The following is a 17,211-nucleotide window of genomic DNA, read 5'->3' as shown; positions in this document are numbered from 1 at the left end:
ATACCTGAACCTTTCCACCCTTTTTAAGCTATTTTGCCTATAAGTAACTTATCTACCTTGTTCTTGTCCCATAAGTCTTAGATGTTCTGTCTTTTTCCAGCTAATCTTGAGACCTCTAGCCTCTGTATGTCCTCTACAATGCTCCATTTTCCTTTGTGCAGTATTTTAGTGGTGTTGCATTGCACAATGTCATTCACACATACCTTGTTCTTGTTCTCTTCCTTTTAAATGCAAAACTGTGCCATAACTTGCTTAAAGAACTTGTGCAACACACACTTAATAGAGGTCATTGATAAAAATTTTTCCTATTAAAGTGTCAAGTTGCTTACTAGATATTGAACTGCTATGTCACTGAGTGTAACACGCTTTTTATGTCTTAGAATGGAGATTTGAAAAAGGCAAGTATAGTAAAAGAATGGGTGTTCACTATTATTCTAACGGCAGAAATAAAATGAAGTCCAAATACTATACCACTTGTCTATGATGAATTTTTCCTCCTTGCTTTGTGAGTTAAAAATGAATATTCTATTTATAATTGTTATTGTAAAACATTGTGCATTTTTTTGCATTATATTAAAACTTGATCTGATTTGATCGGAATGGCTCTAAAATCTGTTTCTCTTTGGATTATAGACTAGCATGTATGAGAAAATGTTGATATTTACTGTTATTAATACCTCTGTTTGTTTGTTTTGCCTTCCAGTCACACAGAGTAACATTTCAGCATCTGGTTATAGTCCAGAGTTAATACTGCTGGTCACAGTTAATGTAGGATTTTCAGGTTCCACAAGACACAGGTCCAGATAGAAAAGCAGGCATGTTACTGCATAATTCACTTTATAAGTTGCAAAGATGGTTGCTGTCTATGCTGCATAGTTTCTTTTAAATGCACTGTGAGCATGTAAATATAAATGTACAACCATTATAATTTCTGTTGTCTTGCAGTATGCTGGTAGTATCATTTACATCAAGTAATTAATTCAGTTGAACTGTATTAAAAATGCAGATATGAGTAAAGATCAAGGTTCACCAAGTCCTCTTCCTGAAAGATGACATAAAGCTATATCAGAAGTGGATGTTGTGCTGTAGCGTTTGGTGTGGAAATTGAAATGGTTATTTAAAAAAAAAAAATCCAAGTTTTGTTTTTGGTTGATGCACATGTCCATTCTGTAAAGCATTGTTTATTTGAAATTATAATCATAAATCCACATATTGTCAACCATATCCACCTGTTTTTTTTATTTATTTTTTGCTATATCTGTGAGGAATTTATTTTCCTGAACCACAGATTGTTGTTTATCAACATATTTATTGAATTGGCTCACCTAGGGGGCTTTTGCTAATAGGGGTTACATAATGATTAAGAGTCAGAGTACAGATCACAAATGTAAAAGGATTATCATTATTTCAGATATTTTTGTAATGTTTCTAAAAATTATAGTGGCACATATTCCTTATTTTTTTCCTTTTCAGCTTTATTGATGAATGTGTATTCATCTCAGCAAAGGTTTAATGGTATGATGTTATGAGTACTATTTCATATCTCAGAGCAGACCATCAAATATAAACGTTAATCAGCAAAATTTGCAAACACAGAGCTCAGGCCAAAATGCTAGTGGTAACAGAAAAGCACACATCAAAAATCTGCTTCTGGTTGGCAGTAGCAAAGAAATGGAAACTGCTGAGGGATTTCCAGTGTTTGCTTAAAGAAAGTATGAGATATGAACATGCTAGATAGGCCTCTACCTGCTTCTTATTTTGCAAGTCGCCAAATCAGTCTCTATGCAGACAACTATGCAGGTGCAACTCTGGGTCTTCGGAATGACCACCTTGCATGTTTTGGGTCCCATAATACATTTTTTGATAAAATGTGAAGGTTCCTCCAAACTCCAAAAAAGTTTTGTGTCTTAATATCCATCTTCAGGCTTGCATTTAATTACATAAGTTCTCAAACATGCATTTATAGTGATTTACCATTATTACTATAAAATGTGTATGTGTTTTCTTTTCCTCCTTTGGGTGAACATTTTCCTTTTAATTCTGTCAGTTTTAGAACATAACTATTATGACAAAGTCAATATGTGTTCATCTATCTTTTGCAAAAACATCTAAGTCGTGTTTTGAACACCCCCAGAGCCCTATTGTCTTACTACACTTCATAACTTTTTCTTCACAAAGAATATTACAGGTACAAAAAAACTTTGAATTGTATAGTACCTTTAACCAGTTTCCATTTTGCCCTTGAATGTTCAGTCTCTCTCTCTGTACACTTTGTTCAGATCATTGATGGTTTTGGCTTGAAAATCCTGGTGGGGAGATACCAGTAACATGCTTTTCAAATAGACTTACTTGACTAATAATGTCTGACCCTCTTTTGCTAATGATTAATGAAGTTCACACATTTTTTTATGTCATAAAAGGGAAAAAAAAACGGGCAATGGGATGCTGGTACCTGGTCTGTCTCAATTGGCATTAAATGACTGTGAATACCCTCTGATGATACTATCATGGGACAAAACAACATTGTAGAATGAAATAATAAGTTGTAAAAAGGAGAAATGAAAAATGTAAAGGGGTTGGGCAGGCCATGCCCATGTATTGTTGGGGAAAAAAAATAAAGAGCAACAAAGTTGCATTTTTCCAGACTCGAGCTCCAAGCTGAATTGTCCAAGATGTCCAAACCTCTGGTCTTGAAAGCTTCTGGTAGGAAGGTCGGGTCCAGGAAGTGATGTTGGAGATTGTAAGGTTGTCAATCTTCTAGTCTGCAGAGGGAGAAAGAGAAGGCATTAATAAAAAGAACCAACCCCTGGTTCAGCAGGTAATTACCATCAGTTGAGCCCTTAAGCTGTCTCCCAAATGCACAAGCATGACAAAGTAAATGCAGTGCCTTGTAGCCATTTGATGCCAGTAAAATCCATTGGCTATCAACTGCCCAAATTGAAATGGAAACAACTTAAGTTTAGGGTTGAACGGTTTAGAGGTGAAAGAAGACTAGCCACAATAGTGTCGAACAAATACATGGACTACACACAGTGCGTAACTCGTAACACAATGTTTAGTTGTCAGGCTTAGTACCGTGCAAGCATGAGTTTGTTTTTGTAATTGTTTGCTGGCCTTGTGCTGACCAACAATTTTCCGCATACATGCCTCTTCTTTCTGCACCAGGATTCTGTGCTTCGGTGAAAATCAAAATGTACTTTAATGTATTATGCTTAATGCATTCCTGATCTCCAACCCCGCATGGCCCAAATTGCTATGGCTTACCTCTATTTGAGAAAATGGTATTGATTTTTTTTTTCTCTTTTCTCTTATGTGTGATGCATGGGCTCAAACCGGAAGTGCAAATGTGCAATTTAAAAAGAAAACAGCTCTCAGTTTAGAAGAGGTGATGACTTCAAAGCCCCATTGCTAAACCACAGAGTTCCGGGTTTAGAGGACACTGCAGGGCCAATTTTGTGCAGCTCCTCAGCCAGAAACAGGCTTGCAGCAACCAACAGAAAGACAGTTTCACATACTACAAGAAGATATATTTTGTACATAAGTAATTGCATTGAACATAGTTGGGAAAAATTCTTAAAAAGACAAAGATGATACTTGTTATAAACATTTTAATAATAAGCATTTTATTAAATTACTGAGGGAAGCTGTTTACTTATTTTCTACCACCTAAATGTAGAAATGCCACTAATTCCCACATTTATAGCGTTCCTGTTATATATACCTCTGCTGATATTGTTCATTTGCTGCATCCCTCTTATCCTCAAATTGTCATGTAAATTTAATATGAAATAATTTGATCACAATTATACATCTCAAATTTTATCTCAACAATGCCACTACTGCTTGTACATTCTGTAATTATACTAATTTTCCCTTTTAATGTATAAAAAAGTATATCTTATAAAACGTAAGTTGTCAGAAGGTTGGCACTCCAGGTTCCTCCCAGGTATTTAATTCCACTGTGGGCCAAGAGGGGGCACTGCCGCTAACTGTTTTGTTTTCCATTTACTCCATAGTGCTAAGAAGCCGGCCAGTGAGGGCATCTGACTCCACTCCTCCTAGTCTCTGGAACATATAAGTGCAGCCACCCAGAAGGAAGCGAAGTGCTCCTTCGTGCCTTGATCCCATATGTGTTATAAAGGGCCTTGCAGAGGCAGAATTTGTTATTTATTTTGTTTTGTTTGCACAATTGAAGCAAAAGATGGCGAGCAGGTTTGTGCTCTAGCATTCCTTCAGATGACTACGAAATATATTACAGCTTTTGTTGTCCTTGTTTTACTATGTCAGGGATGTGGTATTCTTTTATCATTAAATTGTGATCTCACAGTTTCTATGGCCTCCTTCATAGCTATCACCATCTTTGGTTTTGGAGATGTATTTCATAGACCAAACTAAGTGGTTGCTGTCTTATGTAAGTGCATTTTTAACTGAACTTCACATAAGCATGAGAGTTTATCTCTGTGTTCTTGGTCTATTCCTTTTAAATTCAAAACTCTCAGTTCCATTCCTCCATTTCAAAAACATGTTAATTTGCTCCCTCTGGCATATTTCCCAGACCACGCTGTGTCCAATATGAGCTGCACTAGCCAGATGACCATCTGTCAGTGGATCTGTGGTCTGATCCAGAGGCCACCCTCTTCCTCCCAATACAAACTGCTGGCCCTGCCGTGTTTCCTTCTCATTTTTTTCTATAACTTGCTAATGCATGAATATGTGTTGAAGTCTGCACTAGTTGCATTTTTTGTTGTTTACTTTTTTTTTTTTTTTTAAATTTAATAAGTGTTAAAATTTTTGTGATCACAAGTCAGGTTAGTTTTTCAAAGACATTTTTTACAGCTTCCAATAAAAATACAGTCCAGATTAAATATGATAATATTTTATTTGGAGTAATTCATCTTGTCATGTTAGTCATGTTTTAGCAAAGTAAATGAATATAAAGTTTATCATGGTAGGGTGCAATAAGCCATCCCCTGCAAAAGAACATTAGCATGAATCGATATGCCCAGTAAGGTGGTATTGTGTTGCAAGTAGATGTTCCTCCTTAACTAAATAATAAATACTGATAATGCAAAGTAATGAAGTGAATCAAATAAAAATAAAGCTCATTAGAGTTAAATCATATTAATCTCTCACTCAGATTATTGTTATAATGAGCTTTGTCTCCTGCATGTAATATTTACTCGGTTAAATATGAGTTATATTTTAAAAGTGTAGATGGATATTTCAGAATTAATGGTTGAATTGTCTGAATTGACTAACCGCATGCTAAAAGGTGAACCGTCAACCCAGTCATTCTTCAAGGTCTTCTCTGTATTGGCTGCATTCGTCCTTTACCACTAAATTAACCTCATTTTGGACGACAGCATTTGAATGCTCCTTAAACAGCCTTGGTGTCCCAATCACTTGTAACCCATTAACAAGTGAGGAAAGACAAATTGATTGTGATAACCGCTGACACCACACTACTACCATGGAGACGCAGCCTGCTTAACTGGCCCACCATCAGCAAGTATCTTATGTTTCATGCAACTTGAAACTGGGGAAAAAAACGGAATTCTTGCTTAGAGGATCTGTCCAAAACTTTTTATAACATATAGCAAGATTTATTTAATAAAATGTTTGAATTAGCATTCATTTAGGGGGAAATGACATTTCTCCCTTTTTTCTTTTCTATTTTTGTCCATGTTCTTGGTTCTCTTCTCGTTCTTTTGGGTGGAGGTTGAATTCTGTTTTGTTAGGTTTAGTGTGTGTTTTTTTTTTTTTTTTTTAAATTCCGGTTTTCTTTTTAAACTTTACGAAGTTTGACTTGATTTTATGCAATGTTACTTTCTTGAAATAAAATAAATACAGATTTTTCAAAAATTCTTGCAAACTGCTTGGCACCAAAGTGCTTCCGGCTAGTTGACAACATACTTTAAGTATACAAAACCATTTTCAATCGGTCATTTTCTAATCCTTTTAGTCAGCGGCAGGGTCGTGTAGGGGCTGCTGGAGTCTTGCTCAGCTAGCATAGGGTGCAAGGCAGGAACAAACCCTGGACAGGGTGCTAGTGCATCGCAGGGCAAACACACACACACGGGATGATTTACTACCACCAGTTCATCAAACCTGCGTGTCTTGGGATCGTGGGAGGAGACTGGAGCACTGCATACAAAACCATGAAGTGCAAAATGTCACTAAAGGCTTATGTTCTGCATTCACACTTTGTCTTTTCCCCTGCTAATCTTGGTGGAGGCAATGATAGACATGGTGAAGTGTTTCACTAAAACAATACAAAGATGGGAAAAAAGTGGTGGAGTCCATCAATGCTGGCCAACTGCTGTTGGACACTGAAACGAGAAGCCTAAGATGCAGAGGACAAATGAAAATCAGCAGCAAATTTTTTTTTTTTTTTGCTCAATTGAACTGATGCAGAGCAGCGGCAACATTAAGCGATTAAACACACTAAATTCTATAAATTTTCATGTCCTGTTTCTCCAAATTCTTATGCAGTTTAGTCAATCTGAAATGATTTCTGTTTAGCTTGAATCTGCTTGTCATAATTGACAAAAATATTTTAGGAAGTAAAAAGTTTGATGGTCATGTTATTACTAAGTAAAATCTAATTATGTTGTACTGAATCACAGTTTTTTCCAAAAAAGGTAATTAATATTTGTATTTTTAAGAGGCTATTTTATGAGGTGTAACTTAGCCTTCCTACTCCTCCAAACGACCAGCCATGTGGTTGCAGCTCCAGACTTGGGGAAGAGGTTGAATGTTTTGTTGGCAAACATGGGAATGGCTGAGGCATGTAACTTCAGCAGCTTTGACTGTTATATGATTGGTGATTCTGGCAGCAAAGACAGTTACCCTCCTTGCATTTTCACCCACTGGAGTCTGTATAGAGTGTATAGTCTGGATGGTGCGATAAACTGAAAACATCAGTCATTGGCAGGATTGGAGGCACAATGTTAGAGAGACAGAGTTGGTCTCCGGGCTCCACAAAGGGCATAGTAGCACTGGAGCAAGTTCCAAGGAGAGAGACGAGGCTGATTCCAGTGTTACAGGGGATGAGTTATGAGGGAAGATTAAAAGAGCTGATTCTTTTTAGTTTAAGCACAAGGGAGATTAAGAGGAGATATGATTGAAGTGTTTAAAAATTATGAAGCGAATTAGTCCAGTGGATTGAGACTTATATTAAAATGAGTTCATCAAGAACACGGGGACGCAGTTGGAAACGTGTTAAGGGTAAACTTCACACAGATAATTTTTCTTTACTTAGAGAACCACTTGGAATAAGCTACCAAAGTAGTGTGGTAGATAGTAGAACTTTAGGGATTTTTAAAACTCAACTTGGATGTTATTTTAGAAGAATTAAGTGGATAGGACTGGCAAGCTTTATTGGGCTGAATGGCCTGTTCTCGTCTGGACTGTTGTAATGAGAGGAGTCCAAAGAGAATGCTGAAATCCAAAAAGGCCGCAAATACTCCAATAATAATTATTTACGACATTAGTGTGTCACATCATGAAGTGAAAGGGCTACAGCAGCAACACACCATGGCAAGTCTCATTTTTGTCATCTAGGAAAAGCTGCAAGGGGGTATGTGGGCTCCAAAAATAGATGGTGAAATATCATTCTGTCTTACAAGTCTTAATTCGTGACATGACACACAGGTGCCTGGCTAAGACTTTAATGCAAAAAAGCATAAATCTCTGGATACATCCTACATTGTGTCAGTGGTAGAGGATGGTGATGGTGGGGTGGTATAAGAGAATGAAGAATGTTTCCTCTTTATTATCAGACCAAAGAAACAAAGAAATGAATTGAATTTGAGCTAACTAAAAATGTATTTTAGATGTCTGAAACATTAGTCAACATTAGTCAATATGAAGGTACCTGAAAAACACTTTTAAATATCTTGATTACATTTCAGAGTACCTTAACAATAACCTCCAGACGATTTTGAGATATCTGATAAAGGATGGGAAGCAAACTATCCCAATAAAAGGATAATTATTTATGTGTCTAGTTGCTATGCTTCTGTTATTCCAAATGATCACAAAAATTTGTAGTAATAAAATGCATTCTTCATTCTAACGATGGCGCATCACAAACATTAACCCTGCTTTTATGAGTCCCATGCCAAATATTGTATATAAATGAGAGATATGCATTGTATTTGTCATTCCAGCAGATGGTATATCACAAACATTTATAGTAATACATTTTGTTACTGCAAATGCTTGTGATGCTCCATCTGTAGGAATGACAAATGCAATGCATTTTATTACTACATGCATTACAACATACACTGCAAGAAACCATGCACTGCAAATATTAACGCCAAGGACTATGTTGATTACTTTGATTTCAACTTTTCACAGCTAGTTTAAATATGAACTGCTCAAAAAAATTATAGGAACAATTTGAAAACACATCCGATCTCAAAGGAGAAAAAAATATCCTGCTGGCTATCTTTACTGATATGGTAATGTGTTAGGAGCGAAAGGAGGCCACATTGTTTAATGGAAATGAAAATTATCAGCCTACAGAGGGCTGAATTCAGAGACACCCCAAAAATCAAAGTGAACAAATGATGCGTTGGCAAATTATACTAGTAGTTTGTATGGCCCCCACGTGCTTGTATGCCTGGCCCAAGGGGGGGGTGGGGGTTATGCATGCTTCTAATGAGACAATGGATGGCGTCTTGGGGGATCTCCTGCCAGATCTGAACCAGGGCATCACTGAGCTACTGGACTGTCATAATGTCCCAGAGGTGTTTTATTGGATTGAGGTCAGGCGAGTGAACGTGGGGGCCAGTCAATGGTATCAATCCATTCATCCTCCAGGAACTGCCTGTATACTTTCACCACATGAGGTTGGGCATTGTTGTGCACCAGGAGGAACCCAGTGGCTACTGCACCAGCATAGAGTCTGACAATGGGTCCAAGGATTTCATCCCGATACCTAATGGCAGTCACGGTGTCATTGTCTAGTCTGTAGAGGTCTGTGCGTCCCTCCATGGCTATGCCTCCCCAGGCCATCACTGACCCACCACCAAAACGATCATGCTGAATGATGTCACAAGCAGCATAATGTTCTCTACGGCTTCTACAGACCCATTCATGTCTGTCACGTGCTCAGGGTGAACCTGCTCTCACCTGTGAAAAGCACAGGGCGCCAGTTCAGGTATTCTATAGCAAATGCCAATCAAGCTCCATGGTGCCTGGTGCATGGAAGTCTGTTTCACCAGTAGCCTGCTGGAGGTCATTTTGTAGGCTCTAGCAGTACTCATCTTGTTTCTCCTTGCCCATAGGAGCAGATACCAGTCAGTCCTGCTGATGGATTAAGGACCTTCTATGGCCTGTCCAACTCTCCTAGAGTAACTGCCTGTCTCCTGGAATCTCCTCCATGCCCTTGAGACTGTGCTGGGAGACACAGCAAACCTTCTGGCAATGACAGGCACGTATTCATGTGCCATTCTGGAGAAGTTGGACTACCTGTGCAACCTCTGTAGGGTGCAGGTATTGCCTCATGCTACCAGTAGTGACATTGACCATAGCCAAATGCAAAACAAGTGAAAACACAGATGAGGAGGGAAAAATGTCAGTGGCCTCCACCTGTCAAGCCATTCCTGTTTTGGGGGTCATCTCATTGTTGCTCCTCTAGTGCACCAAAGCAGCTGAAACGGATGAACAACCCCCTTAGCTGACCAGATCAATAGCCCACAAGTTTCATTGACTTGATGCCATTCTGTCTTTAAAAAGTGGTGCTTAGATTTGGAAATGTTTTGAGATTATCTGTGATGCATCTCTGGACCTCTGGAGTCAAACTGGAAGTGATGTCTGTTTGTTTTGGGGCTCACCCTCTGGTTTGCAGGTAAGAGAAGAAGGCAATGAGAAAAGCAATCGGGTTGGCAGTTGCACTTTATCAGAGCCTGACAGATGATCCATATGGGTTTTGCATGTGACAATATCTTAAATGAATTTCCAAATATCTTGAAATGAATTTTGAGATATCGCTAAATGTTAATTTGGTTTACCGTAGGTCAACTTACCTCAATTTCTGGGACATGTTCAACTTTCTAGAGTTATCACCGACTGTCTGCAAGGAATTTCTAACATTTATAAAATGTCCTTAATTGTCACTTTAAAGTTTGAAAACCTCCTGCTCCCTAACATTCACAAAATATTCAAAAATGTTTACCAATTGGCATTTCCAGAAGTAATGTCAACAATTTACATTTATTTGCTGTAGTACTAGGGTGTTGTACTATGTTAGCCATTATGGATGTAGTGAGAAGTCAAGCAAAATGACACCTTCCATTGGCTAACTAAAAAGATTACAATTTGCAAGCTTTCAAGGCAACTCAGGCCCCTTCTTTACGCTCCGGCCACACTATGCCTGGTGACAATGTGGATCGTAAGTCATCGGCAGAGTGTGTGAGTTAACGGGAGGAGAAAAAAACAGTTCTACCCTCTCCGATTTTGATCTGTGAATGGCATCTGTAATCAGAGACGCCTTTTTCTGCTGACAATTGTAGGCCTCATCTTGGCATCACAGATGACTTCCATGTTAATAGTGTGTCACTGCTTACCATTAATAAAGGCAGCTTCATATTCACCGGGTGTCCATACTGCAAGATGAGTGCAGTTAAGTGATGCAGTTACGTTGGGAAAATGGACACTGCTGCGAATCACCTTTTTACGTTAGTATCAACATCTTATGTTATATATATGTGCACCCGCACCGTATGAAAACAGCATTTAGCACCCTTACCTGTTGTTTAAAGGATTCCAGCAGTGTGGGCATGATGGAGTGAAGCTTGGCTGTACTAATCTTGACATGGTGGCAGTTACCCAAGATGTGACAACTTCTTCTTTTAGCTGCTCTCATTAGGGGTTGCCATAGCGGATCATCTTCTTCCATATTTTCCTGTCCTCGTCATCTTGCTCTGTCACACCCATCACCTGCATGTCTTCTCTCACATCCATAAACCTTCTCTTAGGCCTTCTTCTTGCCTGGCAGGAGGATAAATATAATAGCTTTAGTAGATTGGCCATTGCTGTGTCCCAAATATTATGGTGCCCTGAAATGGGAGGACTGTGTTGAAAGTGTAGTCATTTCTACATGGTGTGACCAAAATGCATGCAAGGCCCCTTAAATGAAAGTCTGCAATGTGCACTTTAATCACATCTGAATTGTTTGATGTGTAATTTGAAATTGTAGAGCAGAGTGGTAAATCAAGGAAAAATGTGTCTTTGTCCCAAACATTTTGTACAATTCAGATATGATAGCAGAACACATTTATTCCACTTTCTAAGATTTGACACATGGGCAGTTAAAGTGACATGTCGGGGGTCTCGTAAAGAGTCAAACCCGCAGCCTTCTGCTTTACAGCTCAAGGTTTTAGCCACTAAGCCTGATTAGAGATGACCGAAGCAAGACAATTCATTTACATTAGATTTTCAGTGTATTTCTGCTGTTTTCTAAAAATATTCAAACTTAAGCAAAATGTATTTTAAAGTGTCTTTTTTTAACAAATGGAAAAATTCTTTTAATTTATATCCCTGATGGATGTTTCTCGAGGATACTTAACACTACAAATTTACAAGTTGTTGCACATATAAAGAAAGAAACAGATGTAACACCTTTTTTTTCTTTAAGTGTAAAGAATCTGATCAGAATATTCATAAGCATCCACTTGTGATGGTGGGCATGTTAGTAAACTGTATTTATAAACTTCAACCTAAATGTTGCTATGAGTTCATCACTTATTTTCCACATTGCTGCCAAACTGCTTCCAAATCATCATTCCTAAGTGTGTGATGTCCGATTTACACACCAGTGAAGTTCAGAATTTCCTGCTGATTTACTTTTCCAAACTCCAGCACCTTCAGACCCCTTAATGTTGTAGCCTTATGCTAAAATCATTTAAATTATTTTTTTTCCCCACAATCCAGCAACTCTCAATACCTCGGAATGACAAAGTAATTAAAATTCAGATGCTTTGCTGTGACACTTCAAATCTGTCTCTGGTGCATCCCACTATATTGAGCATCAATGAGATGTTTCTACACCTTGTTTTGAGTTAACCTGTAGTAAATTTAATTGATTGGATGTATAAAACAGACGGCACGGTGGCGCAGTGGTAGCGCTGCTGCCTCGCAGTTAGGAGACCCGGGTTCTCCCTGCGTGGAGTTTGCATGTTCTCCCCGTGTCTGCATGGGTTTCCTCCCACAGTCCAAAGACATGCAGGTTAGGTGGATTGCCAATTCTAAATTGGCCCTAGTGTGTGCTTGGTGTGTGGGTGTGTGTGTGTGTCCTGTGGTGGGTTGGCACCCTGTCCGGGATTGGTTCCTGCCCTGTGTTGGCTGGGATTGGCTCCAGCAGACCCCCGTGACCCTGTGTTTGGATTCAGCAGGTTGAAAAATGGATGGATGGATGTATAAAACACAAACTTATATTGAAGTATATTGTAAAGGTATTGATTAGGAAAGGTGCACACTTGTCTTGAGAAGGTCCACAGCTGACAATGTGCACCAAAGCAAAATCCAAGCCATGAGGTCAAAGGACTTACCTGCAGACCTTAAAGACGAAATTCTTTGAAACTCAGAGCCAAGAAGACTTCAGGCTGGAAATCGCTGCCAAAGTACTGAGTAAAGGGTCTCAATACTTGGGTCAAAGGGATAGTTCAGTATTTCAATTTTATTATATTTGCAAGAGTTTGTACTTAGCATCTGATTAGCAGGGCATCAGTGCAAATGTGAATACAAAAAATATTTTTTTAGTTGACACGTTGCACTTCATGGCTTTGTATGCTTGAAGCATGTTGTCAGCCATTCTGGATGCAGTCTGATGCTCTGTACTTGCCCAGAGAAAAAAAAAAAAAAAATCAACAATATCCTAGAATATGTTTGTGTGATTTGCTCTGGCCCTACTAGTAGGTCTTGACCCAATTGTCACTGATGACGTGTCAGATTTGTGTACCAACAGAAGAGCCTTCCTTAATCTTGGCCTCAATTACTCTTGGAAATATCTGTCTCAAATATTGAAATTCTTCACTTTCCTTGTGTATGGCTTTCATGGAATTTTTCATCACTGTTTTATATGAAAAATAGGCATAATATCTTTGTTAAGTGGTTTATATGCCACACTTTTGATATAATAAGGCTCTTTAGCACGGCTGCCATTTCACAGCACTTGGTCTGTCTGAGCTGCACTCCTAGTAACAGTGCCACAACTTTCAGATCACTACAGATGTTCCGGTTGTAGATGTTGCACCGTAGATGTACACTTATGACAGAAAATCTGAAAAATTGGCACTTGCAATAGAACATGTCACAGAAAAATGTAAAGGATATTCTTGTGACCAACACATCAAAATCTTTAAGATACACCCAAAAGTGTTCAAGGACCAAAATCTTACTTGTCCAGTGGTATGCACTAGTGTTACCCAGCATTCCCTTTCTTATCTAAAATGCGTCCAAAAAAGGGCTGCTACACTTTTGATGTAAGTGTGATCATATTTCTCCTGTATTGGGGTCCTTCATTGGTCTCTGGTCTGTTACAGGGTTGATTTTAAGGTGATTGTTTTAAGTGCCTAAATGAATTATCACCTTCCTATATTTCAAACCTTATATACATTGTGGTCCCCGGCCGGACGCTCAGGAGGACCAGAGGAGGGCTTGTGCCTCCTCCAGACCGCGAGGGGGCGTCCGTCCTGGTTATGTTGGGGGCCTTGGGTACAGGGCTTGGAAACCCAGCCCTGTAGGGACCCGTTGCCACCGACAGGCGGCGCCCCGATGCCGGAATATCCCGTGTGGTCCCCGGCCGGGCACGCCCAGGAGGACCAGAGGAGGGCTTGTGCCTCCTCCAGACCGCGAGGGGCGTCCATCCTGGTTATGTGGGGGGCCACGGGTAGAGGGCTTGGAAGCCCAACCCTATAGGGGGCCGTGGCCACCTCCAGGTGGCGCCCAGGTGCCTGAGGAGCCCTGGAGCCCAGCACACGACAGGGGACACCCGGACGGCTTCCGGGTGCGTAGCCGGCACTTCTGCCACACTGGGGTGTGGCTAAGTCTAATTGCCGGGAAGCAGCTGGAGCCCATCCGGGTTCCTATAAGAGGGGCCGCCTCCCTCCAGTCATTGGCGAGAGTCGGGAGGAAGGAAGGCAGAGCTGGAGAGAGGACAGGAGGCGGCCAGAAAAGGACTGTGTGGTCTGAACTTTGGGGGATCGGTGCTGGAGGCACTGGGGTGTGAGCTGCACGGTAGACTTTGTATATAGTACTTGTAAAATAAACGGTGTGTTAGGTGAAAATATGATGTCCGTCTGTGTGTGTCCGGGACAGCGTTCACAACATTTACATTCCATCTCATCAACTTAGGTCCTCAGATCAGAAAATCATGGAGCTGTGGGGCTTGATTAAAGTGTAGCATCCTTCATGTTATGTTTACCCCCTGGAAAAATGAGCTAAAAACATAAAAGTTATTATGTGTAACAGAAACATGTCAGTCTGCCATTTTTTAACCAGCTTATTCATGAACAAGGTCAGGGGGTTGCTGAAGCCTATCAAAGCCAACAAATTTTAGTAACAAAATGTTAACATAAATACTGAAAGAAAGGAATATCTAGTGTCCACTGCTGTACTTAAGAGCATTTGATACACCTCCTTCGGGTGAAATGTTTTGAAACAGTTACCAACACACAGCCTGATGTTGCAATCAAGACAGTAGAAGCATATTTATTTGCACACTTTCGTTATGTTTTTCTGTTGCTTGCACATGAGATGGTAGAATGTCAGTGCCTGATCCGCATGATTAATGTGCCCCCTGTGTTATTGTAGGCTTCCACAGTGCAAGGTGTAGTGACACAAACGTTGAAAGTTGCTGCACCGTGAACAGTAGTTAAGAGGCTAGCATCTTTCTTGTCCTTCAACTTCACTGCAATCCTTTTACCTTCCTGCCATGTTAAAGGTTCATGGGGCTGAATTCAAAAGGCATATCTTGGCAGTTCGGTTTTACAGTGCCGTTTGCTTCAGTTTCAATATCTGTCTCAAGATCTGCCGACCAATTCTCAGTCGTTGCTATTGCTTGATTCAATAGTTCAGTTTCAATTTGTTCTTAAACTGGCTTTACAGCTTTTTGTTTACTTGCCATTGTGTGTTTTGGTGAAGACTCCAACCCACTCATAGATAGATAGATAGATACTTTATTAATCCCAAGCGGAAATTCACATACTCCAGCAGCAGCATACTGATAAAGAACAATATTAAAGAGTGATAAAAATGAAATTATAACAGACAGACAATAATTTTGTATAACATTAACATTTACACCCCCGGGTGGAATTGAAGAGTCGCATAGTGTGGGGTCTCGTCAGTCTGTCAGTGAAGCAGGACGGTGACAGCAGTCTGTCGCTGAAGCTGCTTCTCTGTCTGGAGATGATCCTGTTCAGTGGATTCTCCACGATTGACAGGAGCCTGTTGAGCACCCGTCACTCTGCCACAGATGTCAGACTGTCCAGCTCCATGCCTACAATAGATCCTGCCTTCCTCACCAGTTTGTCCAGCTGTGAGGCGTCCCTCTTCTTTATGCTGCCCCCCCAGCACACCACCGCGTAGAGGGCGCTCGCCACAACTGTCTGATAGAACATCTGTAGCATCTTATTGCAGATGTTGAAGTACGGCAGCCTTCTAAGGAAGTATAGTCGGCTTTGTCCTCTCTTACACAGAACATCAGTATTGGCAGTCCAGTCCAATTTATCATCCAGCTGTATTGCCAGGCATTAATAGGTCTGCACTCTCTGCACGCAGTCACCTCTGATGATCACGGGGTCCATGAGGGGCCTACACCTCCTAAAATCCACCACCAGCTCCTTGGTTTTGTTGGTGTTCAGTTGTTGATGAGTTTCCATAGAGTGAAACTGCAGCCTGCACTACCTATGATGTGAGTTGAATGTTCAGTCATGAAACTCTCATTGTGTGTCAATGGAGAACAGCTGTAGACCTCTACGGCTCCGATCTGTTAAGTAGGTAGTCGATGTTAGGTGGTCAGCCCAGTTACACTATAGTTAAGATTAGGGTTGTGGCAGGGTAATCTGAGTCAAATAAAGGCAACTGTCAAGTAAAGCAAGTCACATAAATGTTTTGTCTATACTGATATCAGAGGGAATTTCATTACTGATGTTGTGTTTTCTCCGTGATGTCATGGACATTACATGACTTATGTCATATGTATTGTGGGCTGCTGTTAGACCTATCTGAAACGCATAGACGTATTCTTGATTTTTTTTTTTTGCTAAATGATATTATTTTAGTCAGTAGACCTCAGCAGAATACTGTCCCGAGTGCTGTTCAGGCATAATAATTCCATAATATCCAACTGCATCACCACGGAGTCATACATCACCTCAGTTTTGGATTGCAGTTTCATGTTATATAGTAAAGTTGGAGAGCCAGCCAGAGACGCAGTCGTCACCATAGGTGTAGAGCGGCAGTTACAGACCAGCTAGTCTTGCACAGCCAGACATGATTCTCAAATGAGGGGAACAACCAATTAAAAAGTGTAAAGTCAAAAGTGGTGAAATCCTGCGCTACAAAGGTCCACCCACGGGGCTTTGGCCTAAAACACCTGCTCCCAGTTCCTCCAGTCCGGGCATTTTAAACCAATGGCAGGGTTTCACGAAGAGAGTAATTGATTGTGAAAAAAAGACTTTTAACACTGAGATAAAACAAAAAGATAGAACTGCTGTTATCCATTCAGGAGCTCAGTATTACAAGGTAACTGAAAATAAATAATCTGCACGTTGTAATGAACACTGTGACAATGGAAATAGACAAGACAGACACATACTGTATGTAGGCCACTGTAGCTATTGAGCTTCACACATTTGAGAAGTGCTTGTCTGCTATTATATTTTTCTCTCACTTTAATTATTGCATCACTATATGACATAACAACAGCATATAGAGTTTAGATAAGCATTATAGTCCATTGGATATACAATGTGTTACAATACTGCAACTTAAATTCTTCCAATTATTCGTTTAGACGTACAGTCAAAAGGTGGATGTTGTGCAGCTGCCGGTATCGCTAATCAGATTCATTGATTTGGGTGTTTTAAGTACTGAACTCTGCTTGTCCTATGGCTCTTCGCTTTCAGCTCTCTTAATGGCAGTCCTTTTGAAGGGGCATGACTCACCATTTACTTAAAATGTATTTTTGTAGTTCAC

At 40.0% G+C, this 17,211-nt stretch overlaps 1 long non-coding RNA gene across 1 annotated transcript; it reads right to left on the bottom strand.

Moving 5' to 3' along the window:
* Window positions 1–2,568: 2,568 nt before the first annotated feature.
* LOC120515659 lies at window positions 2,569–10,929 on the bottom strand. Its single transcript, XR_005630680.1, has 2 exons — window positions 10,760–10,929; window positions 2,569–2,762 (listed from the first exon to the last, which is right to left on the bottom strand). It is a non-coding gene; the product is annotated as an uncharacterized LOC120515659 (long non-coding RNA).
* Window positions 10,930–17,211: the final 6,282 nt, after the last annotated feature.

This window comes from Polypterus senegalus, chromosome 15, assembly GCF_016835505.1.
Source record: "Polypterus senegalus isolate Bchr_013 chromosome 15, ASM1683550v1, whole genome shotgun sequence".
NCBI classification, from domain to species: domain Eukaryota; kingdom Metazoa; phylum Chordata; class Cladistia; order Polypteriformes; family Polypteridae; genus Polypterus; species Polypterus senegalus.
Note: the sequence above shows the minus strand (reverse complement) of the source record. Positions and strands in the feature narration are given on the sequence as shown.